The 17,644-nt window shown below is 40.4% G+C and overlaps 1 protein-coding gene across 1 annotated transcript in view; it reads right to left on the bottom strand.

Annotated features, from left to right (window-relative positions):
* NEK2 (NIMA related kinase 2) overlaps positions 1–17,644 on the bottom strand; it is a 43,774-nt gene that overhangs the window by 19,812 nt on the left and 6,318 nt on the right. The window lies entirely within an intron of this gene.

A 17,644-nucleotide genomic window follows, 5' to 3' on the forward strand; every position in this document is an offset into this window, starting at 1 on the left:
AAAACTTTACTTGTACCTGTATTGTTGGTTACAATTGTTTCTAAGAACCTGCTTACTTCTGTCTGTCTTTCTGTTAGAAGCTTATCTCATCATTAAAAAGGATGAAGAGACATAACAGGCTCTGAGGTTCAAAATTCAGGAACAGCGACACAGGTTACTGACGATTTAAATGAGAAAAATAGGGGAATTTTGTAGAAAATAGATGGGAGAGTTCAGTGAGAAAAAGAAGCAACCCTGATATAGGTTTGCAATGTTAGCTAAAAATAACATTTTTGTGGTCAAATGCATGTTTAGTTAATTAGATCATTTGATTCACAGAATATTAGTTTGAATAAATACAGGGCTCTGGAGTGCTCCAGAGCTCATTCCCTTCTTGTCCTCAGGGAAGTACCCACACGGTGTAATCCCAGAGAAGACAGCAGCTTTGCCTGGGTCCCCAGGGCACGGAGCTCATCCCTTACCACACATGAGTGCATGAGGTCCATTACTGGCTGCCATCCTGAGAATCTGCTAATTTAATTTCTCAGCATCTTCCAACTTGTTCTCTCTGGTCTTCTAAGTCCTGAGAGTTCAGGCAGTTAATGTGTTCTCTGCTAGAGGTGATTATTATTAATTAATTAGTCATGCTCCAAAGCTTTATATGGAATAGACTGAAGCATTTAACAGCCGAAAGTTACAATACCACCTCCTAGAATTATGTCAAAGTGACCCCACAAATAAAATCTTTGCCGGAGTTGCTCACCACAGAGAAAGTGATTCTCCTTCTGGCCACAGGGAGCCACGCAGCCACCATCATGAGCCCAGGGAAGAAAGCAAAATCCGTAGAGTCTCTAAACTCCATGCCAGGAATTACAGGGGTTGCTCTCTCCTTGAGGTGACCTTACCAGTTGCACCTGGGCTCCCCTAAGCTGTTTTCTCACCAGCTCCTGCTGCGAGTCTTGCATTGTTTTTAGCCAGGCATATAGAATGCATATGTAGCAAACTACTTGTACCTGCTTGCACACAGAGTAATTAGTGCAGACTGTCAACATAATTTCTAAGTTCCTTTTCTACTGCAATTTTAAGGTCACTTTGCAAGATGGAGGATGACCATTAATCTATGAAGCCTTAAGCAACAATAGCAGTTGCTTGACCTCAGAGAATAATCCAGGTTTTGTGTAATCACCCCAAGTATATGACTTTTAAACATTTAATTCTCTCAGTACAGTACACCAGTAGCATCCTAGACCAGAAGGCCTAATCATTATCTCACACTCCATACATCTAAGATAGTTCTGGTATTAACATACAGGTCTGGTAGCACTCAGCTTCATAGTGCTTTCTAGACAAGACCGTCACATTAAACTCATTCAGCACCATTGGCTTCTTTCTCAAGACCTCGAACTGGCTTTTAGAGACAGAACTTGTGCTGCACTTTCCCATTTTCTCCTTCAATATGTTTCCACCAAATTTCAAATTTGTAATCTGGAGGATCCAAGAAGAAGTTGTGTAGATCTTCAAGTGAGAGAAGAAAAAACTTAAATGAACCAGCAAATTGATAGAGAGGCATCTAGGGAAAAACTGATTAAGGTCCACAGAGGGATCAGTTTCCCTTGTTTTCAGCATATGATCATCTTTCCCTTTCTCTAGACATACTATGTACACTACAAAGGTAGAAACAAACCTCTCTGGGGATTTTGATTCTAGCGCGGTATCTAAATAGATGTTCTTTCATTTATTGAGATACTTAACACTCATTGAAATGCAATCTTATTTATCAGAGTGCCTAAACACATGCCTAGATTTTGTCTAAGAGTTTAAATATTGAGCTAGTTTGGACTACATCTGCTGCACTGAGATTCTCACTGTGCTGGATTAGAGATGGCGTGTTGATAGTGCTTAGTGGACTTGCCTAGTGTCACATGACAATTATTGAAATCGAGCCTGGTAATACTGAATTTCAGCTTGTTGTCCCATCTATCGCTCATTTCTGCTCTCGAATCGAAGTATAGCTGCTTGAAGGTGCAGATTTTGTCTGTAAAACTTGTCTCAGTCCAAATGTAGCCTCAACTCTAAATGTCCCCAGCTGTGTCTGAAAGCTGATACTTCCTAAATAAAAAGCTCCTTCTGTTTCTCTGTTCTATATATGTAGTGGAGATAAAGTGTATAGAGCAAGGACTGTTCCTCAGAGGACTTTAAAAATACTCTTTGACCAAATGATATTTGACATTTCCTTTGCCACTCTGCAAGGCTCCTCAGAGGGCTGAACTACTCTCATTTCTGCCACGGAAGCAAAGCCACCATTTCACTTCCCTCAAGCTAAACAGTGTGTGATGGGCAACAATTCAGACTTAATTTGACAGTAATGGAGACGACAACTATTACTGTGAGGTATTTCTGCTATGGACATTGTCATCTTGTCCTCATTTCACCCCCCCACCCACAAGTTTCGGTGTTACAAGGAATCTCTGGACAGTAGACAGCCCCATATGCAATGCATACTCGCAAACACTGCTGTCTAGGCAGAGCAGCAACTTTGGACTTGACAGCCTCCGTGGGTACAAGAGCCCTAAAGTCCTGCAAAACTGCAGCTCTAGCTTGGAGACAGAAAACAATCAGCATGTGGCCACAAAGTGCATAACACACACAGGTCCACGGGAGGTGGCAATTTCTTCTAAACAGGAGACCAGCATAGAATCGTAGACTAATTTTGGTTGGAAGGGATTTTTGGAGATCATGTGGTCCAACACCTTGCTCAAATCATAGGACATCTAAGGCTGTTTCTATCAAGAAACAGGAAAACTTTTAATTTTCTTTCTGGCTAATTTCCCACTATGAATGCCCAAAACAAACTGGAGATGAAAGGATGAGTTCTGTGTACATAGGTAAGAGAAACAGTACAGGTTAAATTTAGAATATGCACAAATCCTTTCTTTCTAAAACTGGTATCAATGCAGAATGAATAGCATTGAGGCCAATATAGTCATAAAACCAGACATCACTGGCTACAATCCCTACACAGTATCAGTGGATCCTCTCCCTATCTACAATGATTTGATTTATTAGTGTATACACAGTAATTTAGGTCTTGCAACCCTGAGAATGAGGGCAGAGTCCTGAAGTAACGAATGGCCTCGGGTGAAGAAGGCTGATCTGCAATCCCTCACAAAACAGCCTCACTTCCCTTTGTTTCTCTTCCCCTTTCTAAAAAAAAAACAAAAAGAATGAAGTGATTTCAACCTACCTTGTGTGAGCATGGCTCCTGCCATGCCAGATACTCCTGCCCAGCAGAGAGATGTATTCCACCCACTCTTCTACAAATACCCACAGAAAGCATAGCACAGAGCTGCTCTAGGCTCACCACCAAGTTCTCAGACATGGCCTCTCCTTGATCCCACCCTGCCATACGTAATGACTTTGCGACCTTCCTGGGGACAGCCAAACTAAAGACCGATGCTGGAGCAGACCACTGAAGAAACCCAAACACGGCAAGAATGCCAAGATGTGTGAGGACAGGCATTACAAGCAAGGGAGAGACAGGCAAGAGGGTTGGGGAGAATAGGGCTCAGCCCAGTCTGCTCCTAACTCATTGCCCTGATAGCCTCCTGTTAGCTCAGAAAACATTTTAGGGCTCTTAATATTTTTACATGCAGCATGGGCAGGTTCCTGTCCAGCTGATGAAAGAAATTTCCTTAACTTTTAATATCTTAACAGCTGAATTTGTAAAATCAGAACTTAATGCTGTACTAAGGTTTTAACACAAAGTCTCAGCTCAGTTCAAGTCGATAGGTGCCTTATCTCTGACTTCACTCTGAATAGCTAGAGTAGGCTTATTTTAGTAACTAGCCCTGTGACTATAATAAAAAGACATCATGTATAAAAATCAGTTTAATTATGATACTTGAAAAGCTTCAGGAAACAAGATGATTTCAGGGGGCTTTTATAAACATAACTTCTACAAGAATAACAGAATCGCCTACTTGGTCTAACAAGCAACATATTTGGAAGGAATTCCTCAACATATTTGAGTTCCATACTTCCATGTAGCAGTTATTTCAGTAGACTACAAGCAGAATGCAGTAATCTAGCTCTACTTTTGAATAAGTCCTTCCTTTCCTTTAAACAAGGACAATAGGAACATCAGTTATCCACATACTGCTGTTAAAAATGTTTGTTTTTACTGAACCCCTCCCTGTTGGTTTCCCTGTGCGGCCATGAGCAAGTCAGACACGGTGGCTGTGTGTCACTTCTGTTTCTCTAGAATGAAATCAGCACTGCTACCAACTTGACAGGAGACAGGTAGTGATCGAGATTTTGATCTTTTGATGGGCTGCAGCATAGAAGAGCAAGATGCTTTCATTATTAATATTCTCGTAGATTTATTCTGTAGTAATTTATCGCACAAGCCAAGAATTATTCCTCAAAGAAATGTAGAAGATAAATCCTCTCAAGCTGTTCTATGAGCAACAGAGCCAACAAATGTTGGATTCCTACAGATTTGAGTTCTTTGCCTCCTAAATTCTGCTGCCCACCCCATAATAGCAGCTCTGCTGCATGTTCCCCTGAAATGCCCACTGGGCATAGACAGCACACGCTGCAGTTACTGTGCAGCCATCCACAGACTGGCCAGCTGGCCAGCTTATAGAAAATGCCTGTATTCTGCCTACTTTTTTCTCATGGGGGTCATTAAGCTGGGGAGTCTGCTTTCCATGTAGCTATCAATTTTTCAGCTTAAAAACCCTCTTAGGATCACATTTGAGACTTCTACATGATTTAAATGCAGCTGAGTATGGCCAATAGGCCTGAAAGCTGTGGGGCAGGGTAACAACAGATGGATCAACCAAAAAAATCATGTCTCCTTAGGAAACCGGGGATGTTTCTTCCATCCCTAATGTGTGGGATGGAAATGCAACATCAAGACTCCCAGACAACCTTCTGGTTTATGGCAATAAAATGCAATACAATACTCTGAAAGCATTGTCATGTTTTCAAGATAATTTCCCTATGTTGTCATGACAGGGCTGAATCCTTTTTCATATCCTAGATAAGCATTTAATAATCTCATATCTTAATATAATCATTCTAGATTCTAAAACCTTTTGGTTTTGGGATAACCCAACATTCCTATAGCATATTTTATTGCAAATTGCTAATATGATGGAGCGGATGGAGAATATAATTTTGTTTGTACATTTCATAATGAAAAATGTCATATATGGATAAACTACATTTCTAATGCCTTGAAAGTATAAAGTATTGAGCCTAATTTCAGAGCTGTCTTTTGTTACAATTGAATCTAGCTTTTTGGTCTTAAGATCAGTTTTCCATTAAGCCACAGGATGACAAAAAAAGTGTAGGTAAAAGTACAAGAAGCAGCCTGTTCTTTGGCCTGGCTCACTGCAGACAGTCCAAGTAGTTATTTTAATACATCTTACTCTTTAGGAAAATTAGAGTGTAGTGCATTTATGCTTACAATGTTAGCATTGACAGGAAGGTCATAGGTAAGTTCAGGGATTTTTTCTGAGTATGCTTTTACCTAAGCTAACAGGGAGACCCAGGAAGGCTGACAGCTCTATGTACACCAAAAGGGAGTAGCGTTATTGTGAAAGTGCCATAGCAGTAAAGATGTTAGTTATCTCAGTTAATGTCAGTCAATGTACACATGTTGTTATGGAGGTTAAGTGACAGGTTAGTGTGTCCAGTTGGATGTGACCAATGACTCACCTCAGAAACAAAGGAGCAAGGGTACAATTTAAATGGTCATTAGACTTTTATTGTGAATTTTTAGGGGTACAAACGACTATAATTTCTTACTTCTCTTACATTAATGTGTCTATTAGAAACTGCCTTTCAATCCTTACGTGTTCCTTAAATGTTCCTTACATGTTCAGCTTAAATGTACCCTGCACCACACTTCCTGGAAGCTTCATGCTTGCTTTGCTGCTATATATTGTGTCAAAGAATCTAAAAATGGATTCTTAACTTTCTATAGATCATCGCAACTACACGGATATGACTCAAGCAAGATTGTAGGAAAAGGCAGTATCTTATTATTCCGTCTAGTAAAATACGTTTCTTTTCCCAAAGGCCTTTCATAATGTCTTTAATGGAAAAACATACCATATAGTTATTACATGACTTCTAATTAATGAGAATTGGCTCTGAATTCTTCTGATTAAGATGTGCTGGCCTGCACTGCTCTAAACTGACAACTTTAATTCAGTAACTTCAGTAACAGCGTGACCATTTGCTCTGTGCTTCTCAGTGGTACAGATGACTGAATTCTGCACGGTCCCCGTGAAATCAATCAATCCTGTCGCCTGTTGGCTCACACAGACAGCTTAGTCAGCTCCATGAAAGGTTTCATTTTTTAAATGAAAAATTCAGATGAAGATTGCTGCTTTAGCTGTCTGTGATTCAACTGCTTGTGAAAAATAGCAATGTCCTCTAATATTCATTGATTGAATAGTACTGGTGTACTGGAGTGATAATCAAAGTATGATAACCTGTAATTTTGAGTGAAAAGAAGGTATTGGTGTCTAGAAGATCTGAGGACACAGTTTGTGGTTGCATGGGACATGCAACAAGGGAAGAGGAAGCCTAGCAGACATACCAGACAGTACAGGACCCCAGTTTAAACCTTACTTGCAATGGAGTTGTTAGTCCTGTGTTTCTGAGGTGACAATCATATTGGTGCCATCCAACGGGAAACACTGAGCTGTTACCTAGCCTCTGTAGTTTCACATTAGACAGAATCTGGTGTTAGTTTGATCCCTTCACAAGCTAATTCAGCATATTGTGCTGGCAGAAAATGGCTAGTTTTGGTTTGGGTGGGCATAAGGTTTTTGTCAGTGTTTTTCAGTGCAGAACACAAAAGCCCGAGGAGGCAAAGCCACTTGGTAGGCCAGAGGGGCACGGCTTCCAAGTCTCTTCCAACGCCAGTCCAGTGGACTGACCACAAGGCTTCATGTGTTGTTTAAAATACTGAAATGGCCTCCAACATTTCAGTGTCAAAATCAATAGTATTCTGATGAATTGGACCCTTCATTTTCTTCTCCCTCCCCCTCTTCAACATTTTTAATCTCTTTCTCTTTGCTGGTATACTAAATATGTTTTGAGGTTTCAGACAAATTGGGAACGTTTTCATTTTTAATTTTAATTAGTAGACATCAGAGGACCTGACCCCTTTTATAATAACTGGAAGGGTTGAATAATTGAGGTCTGAGTAGTCAAGGTCAAAATATGTTGCTTAATGCACATTTTACAATTATCTAATACTGACTTTGTAACACCACCGATGTTAAACTACAAAATCTTCAGAACCTGAAGATCTGTTTTTTCTTTATGAACAAATGAAACAATGTATGCTTTTTAAATTGAAAATTATTATTGGCATTGTGGCATAACATTGCATGTAGCAGCAGTGCATCTGCTCAGGTTTAGGTCTGTTCACATTAGCAATAATACTTAGGATAAAGCTGCTTCTGTCTTTAATACAGGATCTGTTATGTCATGGGAGGGTCAATGTCTGCAACACAAGCACAATTACATAACGATGCTTCACCCACAGTATCTGTTAGCGTGCATTAGTCAACAAGGCTGAGAGGCATGTGCTTATAGGGATCAATGTTCTTACTAACACATTGCATCGGAGATATGACCAGACACCCCCATGAAAATGGGTTCAAGGAGCAGGTGACCTGGTTTTCTTAAGACATTGTTCTCACTCTCCCTAAAAGTAAGAAAGAGATCATCTCTTTTTGGTTGTGCTAATCTGTTTTCAAAGCTCGATACAATTTGTCAAGAGCAGGCTATTTTACCATTATAACAACTCTTAACTCAGGGTGTTACTTCTGCAGTAATAGATGTAGGAGAGAAAAGGGAGAAATTGGTCTACGTGCAGAGCTGCACAGCAGCACCAGTTGAAGGTACTGCTTACAACAATACAACTAGTGCTTCTGGAGACTTACGAGGAACAGTGGAAGCTATGTCTCAGAGCAAAGTAAGTGTACTTGCACATGCTTGAACCAGTTTAACTAAACCACTGTAAGCTTGTTCATAATTATTTCTACAAAGCTGCTTCCTATCTCTTACATTCAAATTAGCTGCTTCAGTCAAGCAACTATTTTTCTTCAGATTTTTGGAAAGAACAAGCTAGAAGTAAGGTGCTTGTATCAGAAAAGAGTAAAAGGTAGGAAGAGACACATTGTAATACAAGTGCTATGGGTCCCCTAGCAAGGAACAGTTCAAATGAGGGCAGGGTAGAGCATTTAATTGCTGCTGAATGGGCAACCAACTCCCATAAAGGTGAATACTGAGTACTTGTCCCATAACCTCGTCTTCAGTGGTGAGCTCACCAGACCCTTGTCCTAAAGTCTGTTTTTTTCTTCCTTGAACTTTTCTTCTCCTGCTCTAGCTCTGTGTTTGGTAACCTCTTGGACCAGTGCAGTGAGATCTGGCAACCGCTGTTAGTCAACCCTCTGCTGCCTCAGTTCTTGGCCTGGTGTGTTAATACAAACTGAAATCAGGGCCCGTTCAAATCAGTATGCCACACTCTGAATGTAACACCTGAAGGCACACCACCCATCTACAACTTCTTCATGTAGCAGTTACCACTAGCAGAGAAACTGAAAGGTGCGGTAGTAAGCTCTTCATCTGCCACAGATAAATCGGGTAAGGACCATGAATTAAGACCTCAGTGCTCCCATCCATTGGGGAACCTGGGGGGAGCCAGCACTGCAGATAGGAGAGGCACTGCGATGAACAGGCAGCTTCAGAGGCTGCTTTTCACTGACTGCACGCATCACTAGGAGCCGATTGCAGATTGTGTTTTAAACATTACCCAGTGATGAAGACTTGATGTGGTTTGAGAGATTGTGTTTGAGCAGTACTCTTCCACAGGGCATCTCACCCAGGTTAGGCAATCAGGTGTCCCAGCTTCAGTCTCAGGCATTTACTTTGAAATTCATTCCCTCCCTGACACATCTTTTGTTGAGGAAAAGCCATTACACAATATAAAACAGGAATTAAACCTCGACACATTTGCTAGCCCTAACACTTGCTCTATACATAACTAACGCTAGTCCTAGATTTCTAATTACTTACAATAAAAACATAAAAATCAATGTTTTATAAAACTGGAAGAAAAGACTTTCCAGTACAGTGCAAAAATAATGCATCCCTCACGTCACGTTTACTCATCACTTTAAACTAAGCAGCTGTAAATGCCACTCTTCTTTTTAATTTTGCCACACATGCACTTACTGCCTTTTCTTTCCACTTTTATGCAAATGTTAAAGCAAATTGCAATCTCTAAATATCCTTCTAAGTCTTTCTTGTAGGTATGTGACATGGCTAAATAGAAGTATCTTTCCATCTCTTTACTTTCTGTGGTGCATGGTGCATGGTGCAGTCCTGACATAAGTAAGTGAGCTTTCTCCTCACGTAAGTCTTAAGTATGAGCCATTACTTAGCTAAAAATCCAGAGAGAACATCAGCAGAGTTCTTCCCCAGCTTTGGGACGGCATGGGGGCAGGCAGAAAGTAAGGCTAATAGGAGAGCAGCTTCTCGTTGGCTATTTAGCTGAAACATTTATTGTAAAATCTCTCAGTCACTGCTTGAGCACAAGCTCAAGATCCCACAGCTGTTGCTCTGAGAAATTCCTATTTGGGCCAGCACAGCAAGCAGTACAGATGCTAACCCAATGCCACAGAAACCCAGGCCTTCCTAATAAATCTGGTTGATAGTCAGTTTAGCAAATACCTGATATCTACCACAGCTCAGGTGAATATAACATAATTAGTAACCTGCTACATCACCAGAGAAAACTAATGACAGCAACCAGTTTGAAAGATCTTTTAAAACAACAAACATGTCCAGTCCAAAAGTCTCAGCACAGATGTAATGAGCCTCTTATTTATACATCTCCTTTTAGAGGGGTGAAGCACTCTAACATTTCAGCACTGGAAACTTCCACTGATGATGCAAGTTGGAAGAAAGATACTCGGTGTCCTGAAGGACTGAGGTAGCAGAGCCTCTGCAGAACCACAGCAGGCGAGGTAATACTGTCAATTCTGCACTATTCGGATAGTAAGGTATTGAGCAATCCAGGTGCAGCTGGTGGCTACAAGCTGTTCTTCTAGAGATGTTCCCCAACCTTTGAATGAAAATTAGATAGAAATAGCAGGTTTCTCTCTATCTGCAGCAGATAATTGCCGGAAGGATTTTACATTTAAGAAGTGTTTAGCAGAGACAATTATCATCTTAAAGGAACTGTGGACTTTGCCAAAAGTCAAGATTCTCCTACAGGCTGGCCTGTGCAATTATGTTTGTGGCAACTCTATGTTTGGAGTACAAAGAACAAACACTAGCCAGCAAGAAGCCCACAGCCTTGTGCACAGCTGAAACCATCATTTTATTCTTCCTGCTAAACTTCAGTTTCTCCATGTGAGAAACTTGTTTCTATAGATCAATATAGAAACTTGTTTCTATAGATGTGAGCTTGTTTCTCCAAGCTTTCTCTTAAGCTTCTTGTTTTCAACCTAAAACAGGATCCTGGGCATGAAATAGCAATCCAAATGTTAAATCACCCAGGTTTTAGTACCATGGGGATTTGCTTGACTGAGGAAAGAGCAGCACAATTCAAATCAGACTCAGTTTAACTTTTGCTGACATTAATGCCATATTCTGATATAGGAAAAATCCTGGTCTATGTCTTATCTGAAAAGGTAATATCTAAAAAACCCTAAATTATCAACTGTTATTATCAACCCCTATAGGATACCAGGATTCACCCTACTTTCCCAACTAAGATTAATCACCAGAAAATATTTTGTCCACACCAATGCTTGTATTGCAAATTATTCAACCAGCTCATGTAGCATAGTGGGGGTGCACTTTGTTATCTTTTCAACCCCCTGGAAAAATGTGCTGAAATACAGGGACCTACCAGAGTGCTCCAGCTTTTAAATTGCATATCCAAGGAGATGGTGCCCTCATGAGATCCAGTCATCCTAAAAACACACGTAACTTTGGTCAGGTAGGGATAAAGGCAAATGAAGTGTGAAAAGTGGAAAGTTTTATAAAGGTTTGTAAGGACAGGAGAAAGTCACACTTTACTTTTCTGAACGCAATCCTGAATGCAGTTCAAGGGCAGGTAGTAAGCTGACAAACTGTAGATGCTGGGCCTACCCACTTAACCTAGCGTGTATTTTCCAGGCTAGGTTGCATTTGTAGAGAGACCCCAGGTGGAAGAAGCAAGCTAGCTTTCTATCCTCACCCTTTTCTGAATGAGATTTAATGAACCTTTAAAAGCTGCAAGTCCCCTTTCGCATCTCTCAAGATGTAGAAAGTTGTTTTGACTTTCCCACTGATTCGATTTTGTCTGCCTCTAGCTTTTCAGAAATGCAAATGGCTTCCTGACAAAAAGGAGATACCATCTTCAGTGTTTGATTTAATTACTAGCAGTCAGTGCACAAGGCAGGAAAGAGGGTAAGCAAATCTCAGTGTGTAGCCTTTCCATACAGAGAACATGTATTTTGCATAAACATGTAAGTCAGCTCCTAGTCCTTGTGGAAACACATACCCAAGACTCCTGCATGCACCTCATTGCTTGCTCATTAATTTAGACTTTAACAGTTATCATCACAGTAACAGGTCTGGAGTAATTGACACCCAACTTTGCCTTCAAGGCATATCTTGACAGCAGTGATCTAAGAACATAGGCTCCCATTTCAAAGAAATGTGGGTTGTGTGTTTTGTTTTGTTTTTCCTTTTTAAAAATTGAAATACCATGGTCTTTCTAGGGAGAAAGTCTAGGCACTGTCTTGCATCCTGATTCTGGAAGATATGGGTGTTAAATAAAGCATTTTGGATTAACAACATTTAGTCCCTTCACAAAAGCACAATGCTTTAAAAATATTTAATAATTAATTTTTAATTATTTTTATAAGAATTGTAACTAAAAATCAATGCAACCCCAAGCATGACAGGACACATTACAAAGAGCCAGAAATGGATTCTCAGTTATAGCTTATTCAGTTGTCAGGTTTAGGCACAGGAGCCTTATTGTTTGAGTTTGTTCTGGTTTACTTTCAGCCTGTAGCCCGAGAAACTGCTACGCGGTGCCGCCTTGGGGCACTCTCTAATCGAGTGCCATATACAGTACGGACAACGTAACTGACCACCTTACAAGATTGGGCATCTCTTATGCCTTGCAACCATCAACTGTCTTTAAAGGATCCCTGATGAAGTTAGAACATGAAGCTTATACCCCTTTTGCCAGCTTATGACATAGAGGAAGACCGATCAGTTGAAAAGCTGCAGTTTTCTACAGCTCCTTTTTTGTTGTTGATTATTTTTTTCTTTTAACAGTTTTAGCCTTCTTAACCTTCAATAGCAGATGATGCAGCAGTTAGAAGAAGTAAGTATAATTAACTGTTAGCAAAATGTATTTTCTTTCCCTCCTGACTTGCAAACACCGAGGTATTAAAAAAAAATAATCTTGTCATACTAAATTTCCTAGGTGGGTGCTGCACTTGTGCGTTACCTTGCCATTGTAACACATACTGTCAATATCAAGTGAGGGTTATTGCCATAACTTAGAGACTTCCATGCAGTGCTGCGAAGCAAGGAACTTTTTGTTCCTGCAGTTTTGTTCATTTAGCCATGGCTCTGGCCTTTCTTGCTATGCAGCTTATGCCTGACTCATCTTCTGAGCTTACAAAATACGAGATAAAAATAGATTATTGTTCTATCTAAATTCCCATAATCCTTGTGCTCATTAAAAATAAAGTCATGTAACTGTTCTTAGTCAGGATTGCACTAATTAGTGCAATTGGCACTTCTGACCTTGTGATATCTACCCTTAATACACTCAGGTTTGCTGTGCTGCCTGCATTACCGTACACAGCATATATAATACCTCCTTACACAACAAAGTGCTGGAGAGGTACATGCAAACCAGAAAATAAAGGTCAGGAGCTTTTTGCATAGTAATACGTAGTTTTTCCACATCCTCACCCTTTGGCTTAACTGAATATTTTGGATTTATTTACATATAATAAATTCAAGGGCGACAAATAAAAAATCAGAGGCCAACTTTTCACAGATCTGTTAGGGAGACAGGGCTGTTCCCCAGAGAGCTCTGCTTCAGGGTAGCAGCATGTCGGTTTCTATAAACAACTGCTTGGTTCTCAAAGATTTCAGGGAGATGCCAGCAGAAGCTTATTAAACTTAACCTCATTTGAGTGTTTTTGTTTTGGTTTTTAAAGACAGATAGTACTAGGATGAAGGAAGTAAATTCTCTGTTTGCTCACTTTACCTTATGGAACAGCTTTATCCTTTTAGTCTTCTTCACTATGCAATAAAATTAAATGTGTGTATTTTTGTGCAGGAAATTAAAAACTATTGGCAGTAGATTTTTTGCTGTAGCTGCTAACATATTTACTGTTTGATTTATGTATGTTTCACTGGAGTCAGGAAATCACTAATGGTAAATCCATTAATAAATCTAATCCTCTTGCCATCAAGCTGTATTTTAATAAGTATTTAAATAAATTATACTGATAGGACAATCAATTCTCTGAAGCAGAAGGAACTTAACTATGCAGGTGATGGATCTACCAGAATGAGAACAGAAATTTAAGTAGTTTGGAGAATTCCTCAGTCACGGTAGACTGACAGAGATATATAAAACTAGGAAAGGTAGAGGGAAAAAAAGCTACATCAGGTTTTTTTTTGTTTAAACCTCTCCTAACGTAAGACAGAAAGAACAACCAATGCAAAGACAGAACATTTATAATGAATGAAGCTTTTTCTGAAACAAAGTGGACTTTTGAAAGCGCTCATAAGTGGCCTGCAGGACCCATTAACCTCCCTAAGCTCAAAAATGTAGCAGGACAACAAAACAAAACCGACACTGAGGAAGTAAACTAAAAGGAAAACAAAATAGGGATATACATTTCAGTGGGCCAGGACATTAAGCCAGCTTCTAATGGAAGGATTACGAAGAAAATCCCTATATATAGCAAGGTTATTTGATGCTTGTCCACTCCAGGGATCCTTACAATTTTCCCCGAGGCACTTGTCCTGGCTATTCTGGGTGTGAGGATAATGGCTCAGACATATCTGGGGCCTGATTCTCTACGCAGCTCCTAGCATCTGCGTTTACATAATAAAGGAAGGCATTTCAATAGTTAACTCCAAACATGAAAATTATTGAGTAGTCTGAAAAATTAGTATTTTATTTGTTGCTATTTCTTGCAGAATCAGCGTCTTTGTAAGCCTGGGGCAGAAAGTGGAAACATTGTGTTGAGAAGTTAAAAGCCTAAAAAAAGAATTGGCCATCTAGCTACTAATAAAATTGTAAGTTTCATAGACTTTTGGGCCAAAAGCCATCATGACAATTATCTAGCCTAGTTACCTGCATAACGTAGGTCACAACCTCCCCCAGTAATTAGGCTAAACAGTACCTACTTCTATTTCAGCTCTGTAATAAAATATTTAAGACAACGCTTTGATTTCGAGACTTGAGGGATGGAGAACTGAACACATACCCACGTTGGGGCCTCCCCCCCGCCTCCATTCTGAACTCGGCTATATTCTACACTGAACTGCTGCATCGTAAATCTTTTCTTCCAGAGTGGAGTCCATGGCCGACAGCACCTGCCAAGTACTTGTGCATAATAGAATTGTATTTACTTACCCTTGGATAAACTGAGCAAACTAGACTTTATTCTTCCACTAACATAAGTTTTTCCAGATTACCTTTATAGCTTTAATTGGCTCCGTCTGGGGTCTTTTAGGGGTTGGGTTGGTATAGCTTCATTTTGTGTGTGTGGGGGGAAGGTTTATTCAATGACTAATGCTAAAAACCAGTCTTGATCTAGATCCTTCTCTCAGCACGACTTGCATAAGGGGCACACGGTAGGAGGTGTTACAGGCAACCTTTGGAGACTGTCCCCCCCTACGCATTCTTCTGTCCGCTTCGCAAATACTTAGCTGCCTGCAGAACATACTACTGTTCTAAACGTTAGATAACAGCTACACTGCAAACATAAAACACCTACCATATCTTATTAGTATTACTGTAGGGCAATGGCTGGAGTAACTAAACCCATCAGCTACAACTTTAAGTGACCAAGGAATCAATGCTCAATATTGGAATAAACAGGAGAAAATTTATTTGCCAGAAATTAATCCAGCACTGGTTAATTCAGCAAATATTACTGCAGGCTTGTGGGCAATTAAGGAAGCTTAGTTTTAAGACTCTACTGGTCTATTAAAATAATATTTATACTTATTTTTGTCATCGCTTTTGGCTAAGAAACTTCCTGGAAAAACAGCCCCACCCTAATTATAGCATATGAGGTTCAGCTCTGAAGGCTCTTAAAATTGTGCTTGGCGTAGGCCCCAAAGTCATTGGCTGTGGTGTAACAGAGCAGAGCACTGCACATAAAATGTTCCACTACTTTTACCAGCTGCAAGGGAGTATTTAGCCAAAGCAGTGGCAAAAAAACCCCAAAAAACCAACCCACACCATCAATTCTGTTCTACAGATTTTAAGTTTGGCGTTTTCAATGCAGGAAAATTACCGTCTTGTCCAGTGGAGGGAGTTTTCTTTCTTTTTCAGAAGGACACAGAACATCTTGTGCACTTGAAGATACAGGTGCAGGAGAGCCCCTATCTACTAGGTCCGGGTTTCTCCCCTTCAATACTTGCTGATGAGGAAGACCCAGTGTGTAACCCTCAGAGAAACACAGAGATAAGGGAGCACAACAACAACAAATGCATCTTCCGTGTTCTCAAAAGTGTGGAGGAAAAGAAAACCCAGCAGCTTCTCCTTGGAGGAAAGCGCTGGCAGGCTGGGTTTCACAGTGCTGCTGTACCCATCACCTCCTCCTCAGGAAAGCAGATGAGTGCAAGAAAAAGGAAACAGGCTTGCTGAGGGGACTCGCTGGTGGGAGGTGAGGGTGCGACAGAAGTTAACCAGCAGCAGTGTTTAACATCATTGCATCTGAATCAGAAGTTTCAGCTTCTAACCTCTTGTGTGATGGAGTCGGCTGCTTCTGAGGGGAGAGCCAGTGGTTGAAGGGGAATGATTCTTCCCTAAAAAACAACCAAAACTGTGGGGCAAGGAAAAAAAGGCGGCCCAGGGTGTAACAAGCAGATGAGTTAGAGAGCCATAGCTCAGAGCTGGGAGTGTGCAGTTTCACCAAAGGCAAGACAGGCGGAAGGAGCAGTGAGCAGCCAGCCACCCCTCAGAGGTGAAGAAAACCGTACTAAGGGACTGGGCAGCATTTATTTCAGCTCCAAGTCAGCCAGCCAGCCGTGCCCAACCTAGAAGCAAGAACACTGTGGGGAGGGAAAGACTGGTTTAGAAATTTTTTTCTTCCATCTTGTCTAGGCATTTTGGGTCAATATTCAATAGATGGTCTCACTAACGCTGCAGACAGAAATCCTACTGCCCTCTAGCTCCTACTTGGTATATCTGCTCAGAGGGTCAAGTCTGCCCTTTTATTTATATATAGGTATTTATTCACAATGGAAACTCGTATGCAGCCATCAGTTGCCAGAGTCTCTCAATTCTTTTCACTGTCACTGTCTTCTGGGACAATTTATCTTCCTGATAAGACTCTTCATCTAATCCCTGTAGCTAGATGACCTTCCTTTTGCCCCTGTTACGATGCTTACTGTCAAAGACTCTTTACCAAGTGATTTGGACTACTCAGTGACTTGTCCTCATAAATAAGAAATCGGCAGAATAAAAAAATTTGTATTTTATTTTGTATCATTTATGAAAATATTGTATATCATTGAACAGATCTGTAGAGAATTATACTAGTTAACTGCAAATGGAAAATTTTCTCTTCAAAAGCAATTTAATATAAACTGATCCCTTACGGTTTTTCTCCTTGAGATTCTCAAGTGAGATTACAAAGCCTCAACTATATTCTGTCACACGATAATCAGCCGCATTTGCCATCTCATCAAATTTAGTACTGTAGTTTTGTTTAGCAAAGCTATTGCTGCTTTCTCCCAAAGCCACACTGACTGGCCTTACTGAGGTTAGCTTCTTACTTACTCATTGCATGGACCGGGAGTTTGATCTTATTTATCACTGTCACAACATCCACTTTCCCAATTTTCCAAAGAATCTGCACATCACAATCCAGGGAGCTCCCTGCCATCTTTAATACGCACGGATCAACCTATCCATTCTCATCAGCCTTTACTACTTGGGCAATACTATCATTTACAACAAATTCTACAACTTTTTTTTTTTTTTAAGTAAAAATATAAGCACTTTTATTCAGCTGCACTAGATGCTAGCACTAGCTGCTCTGAAGTTCCTGATGTATCACTTCTCCAACTTCTGAAGAAGTCTTAATCAAACCAACTGGCTAACTCAGCACAAAACCAGACTGACATTAGAAAGGACAACCGACCGAAGAGAGCTCTTCCTTATGCCACAGGGAACCCAAGGACATATGGGAAATTTAAGTCCTAATGGATTCTATCTATAAAGATACCAACCAGAAAGACTTTTTTGCAGGAGATAACTGTGATCTCAAAAGTGAAGGTAACTACAGCACGTAACATGTCTGACCATCTCAGGCGCGTGTTTTTGCCCACACTTCAGACTCCCGGTCCGTTCTGAGCCCCA

The sequence above is a fragment of the Ciconia boyciana genome, chromosome 3 (genome assembly GCF_034638445.1).
Source record: "Ciconia boyciana chromosome 3, ASM3463844v1, whole genome shotgun sequence".
Lineage (NCBI taxonomy): Eukaryota > Metazoa > Chordata > Aves > Ciconiiformes > Ciconiidae > Ciconia > Ciconia boyciana.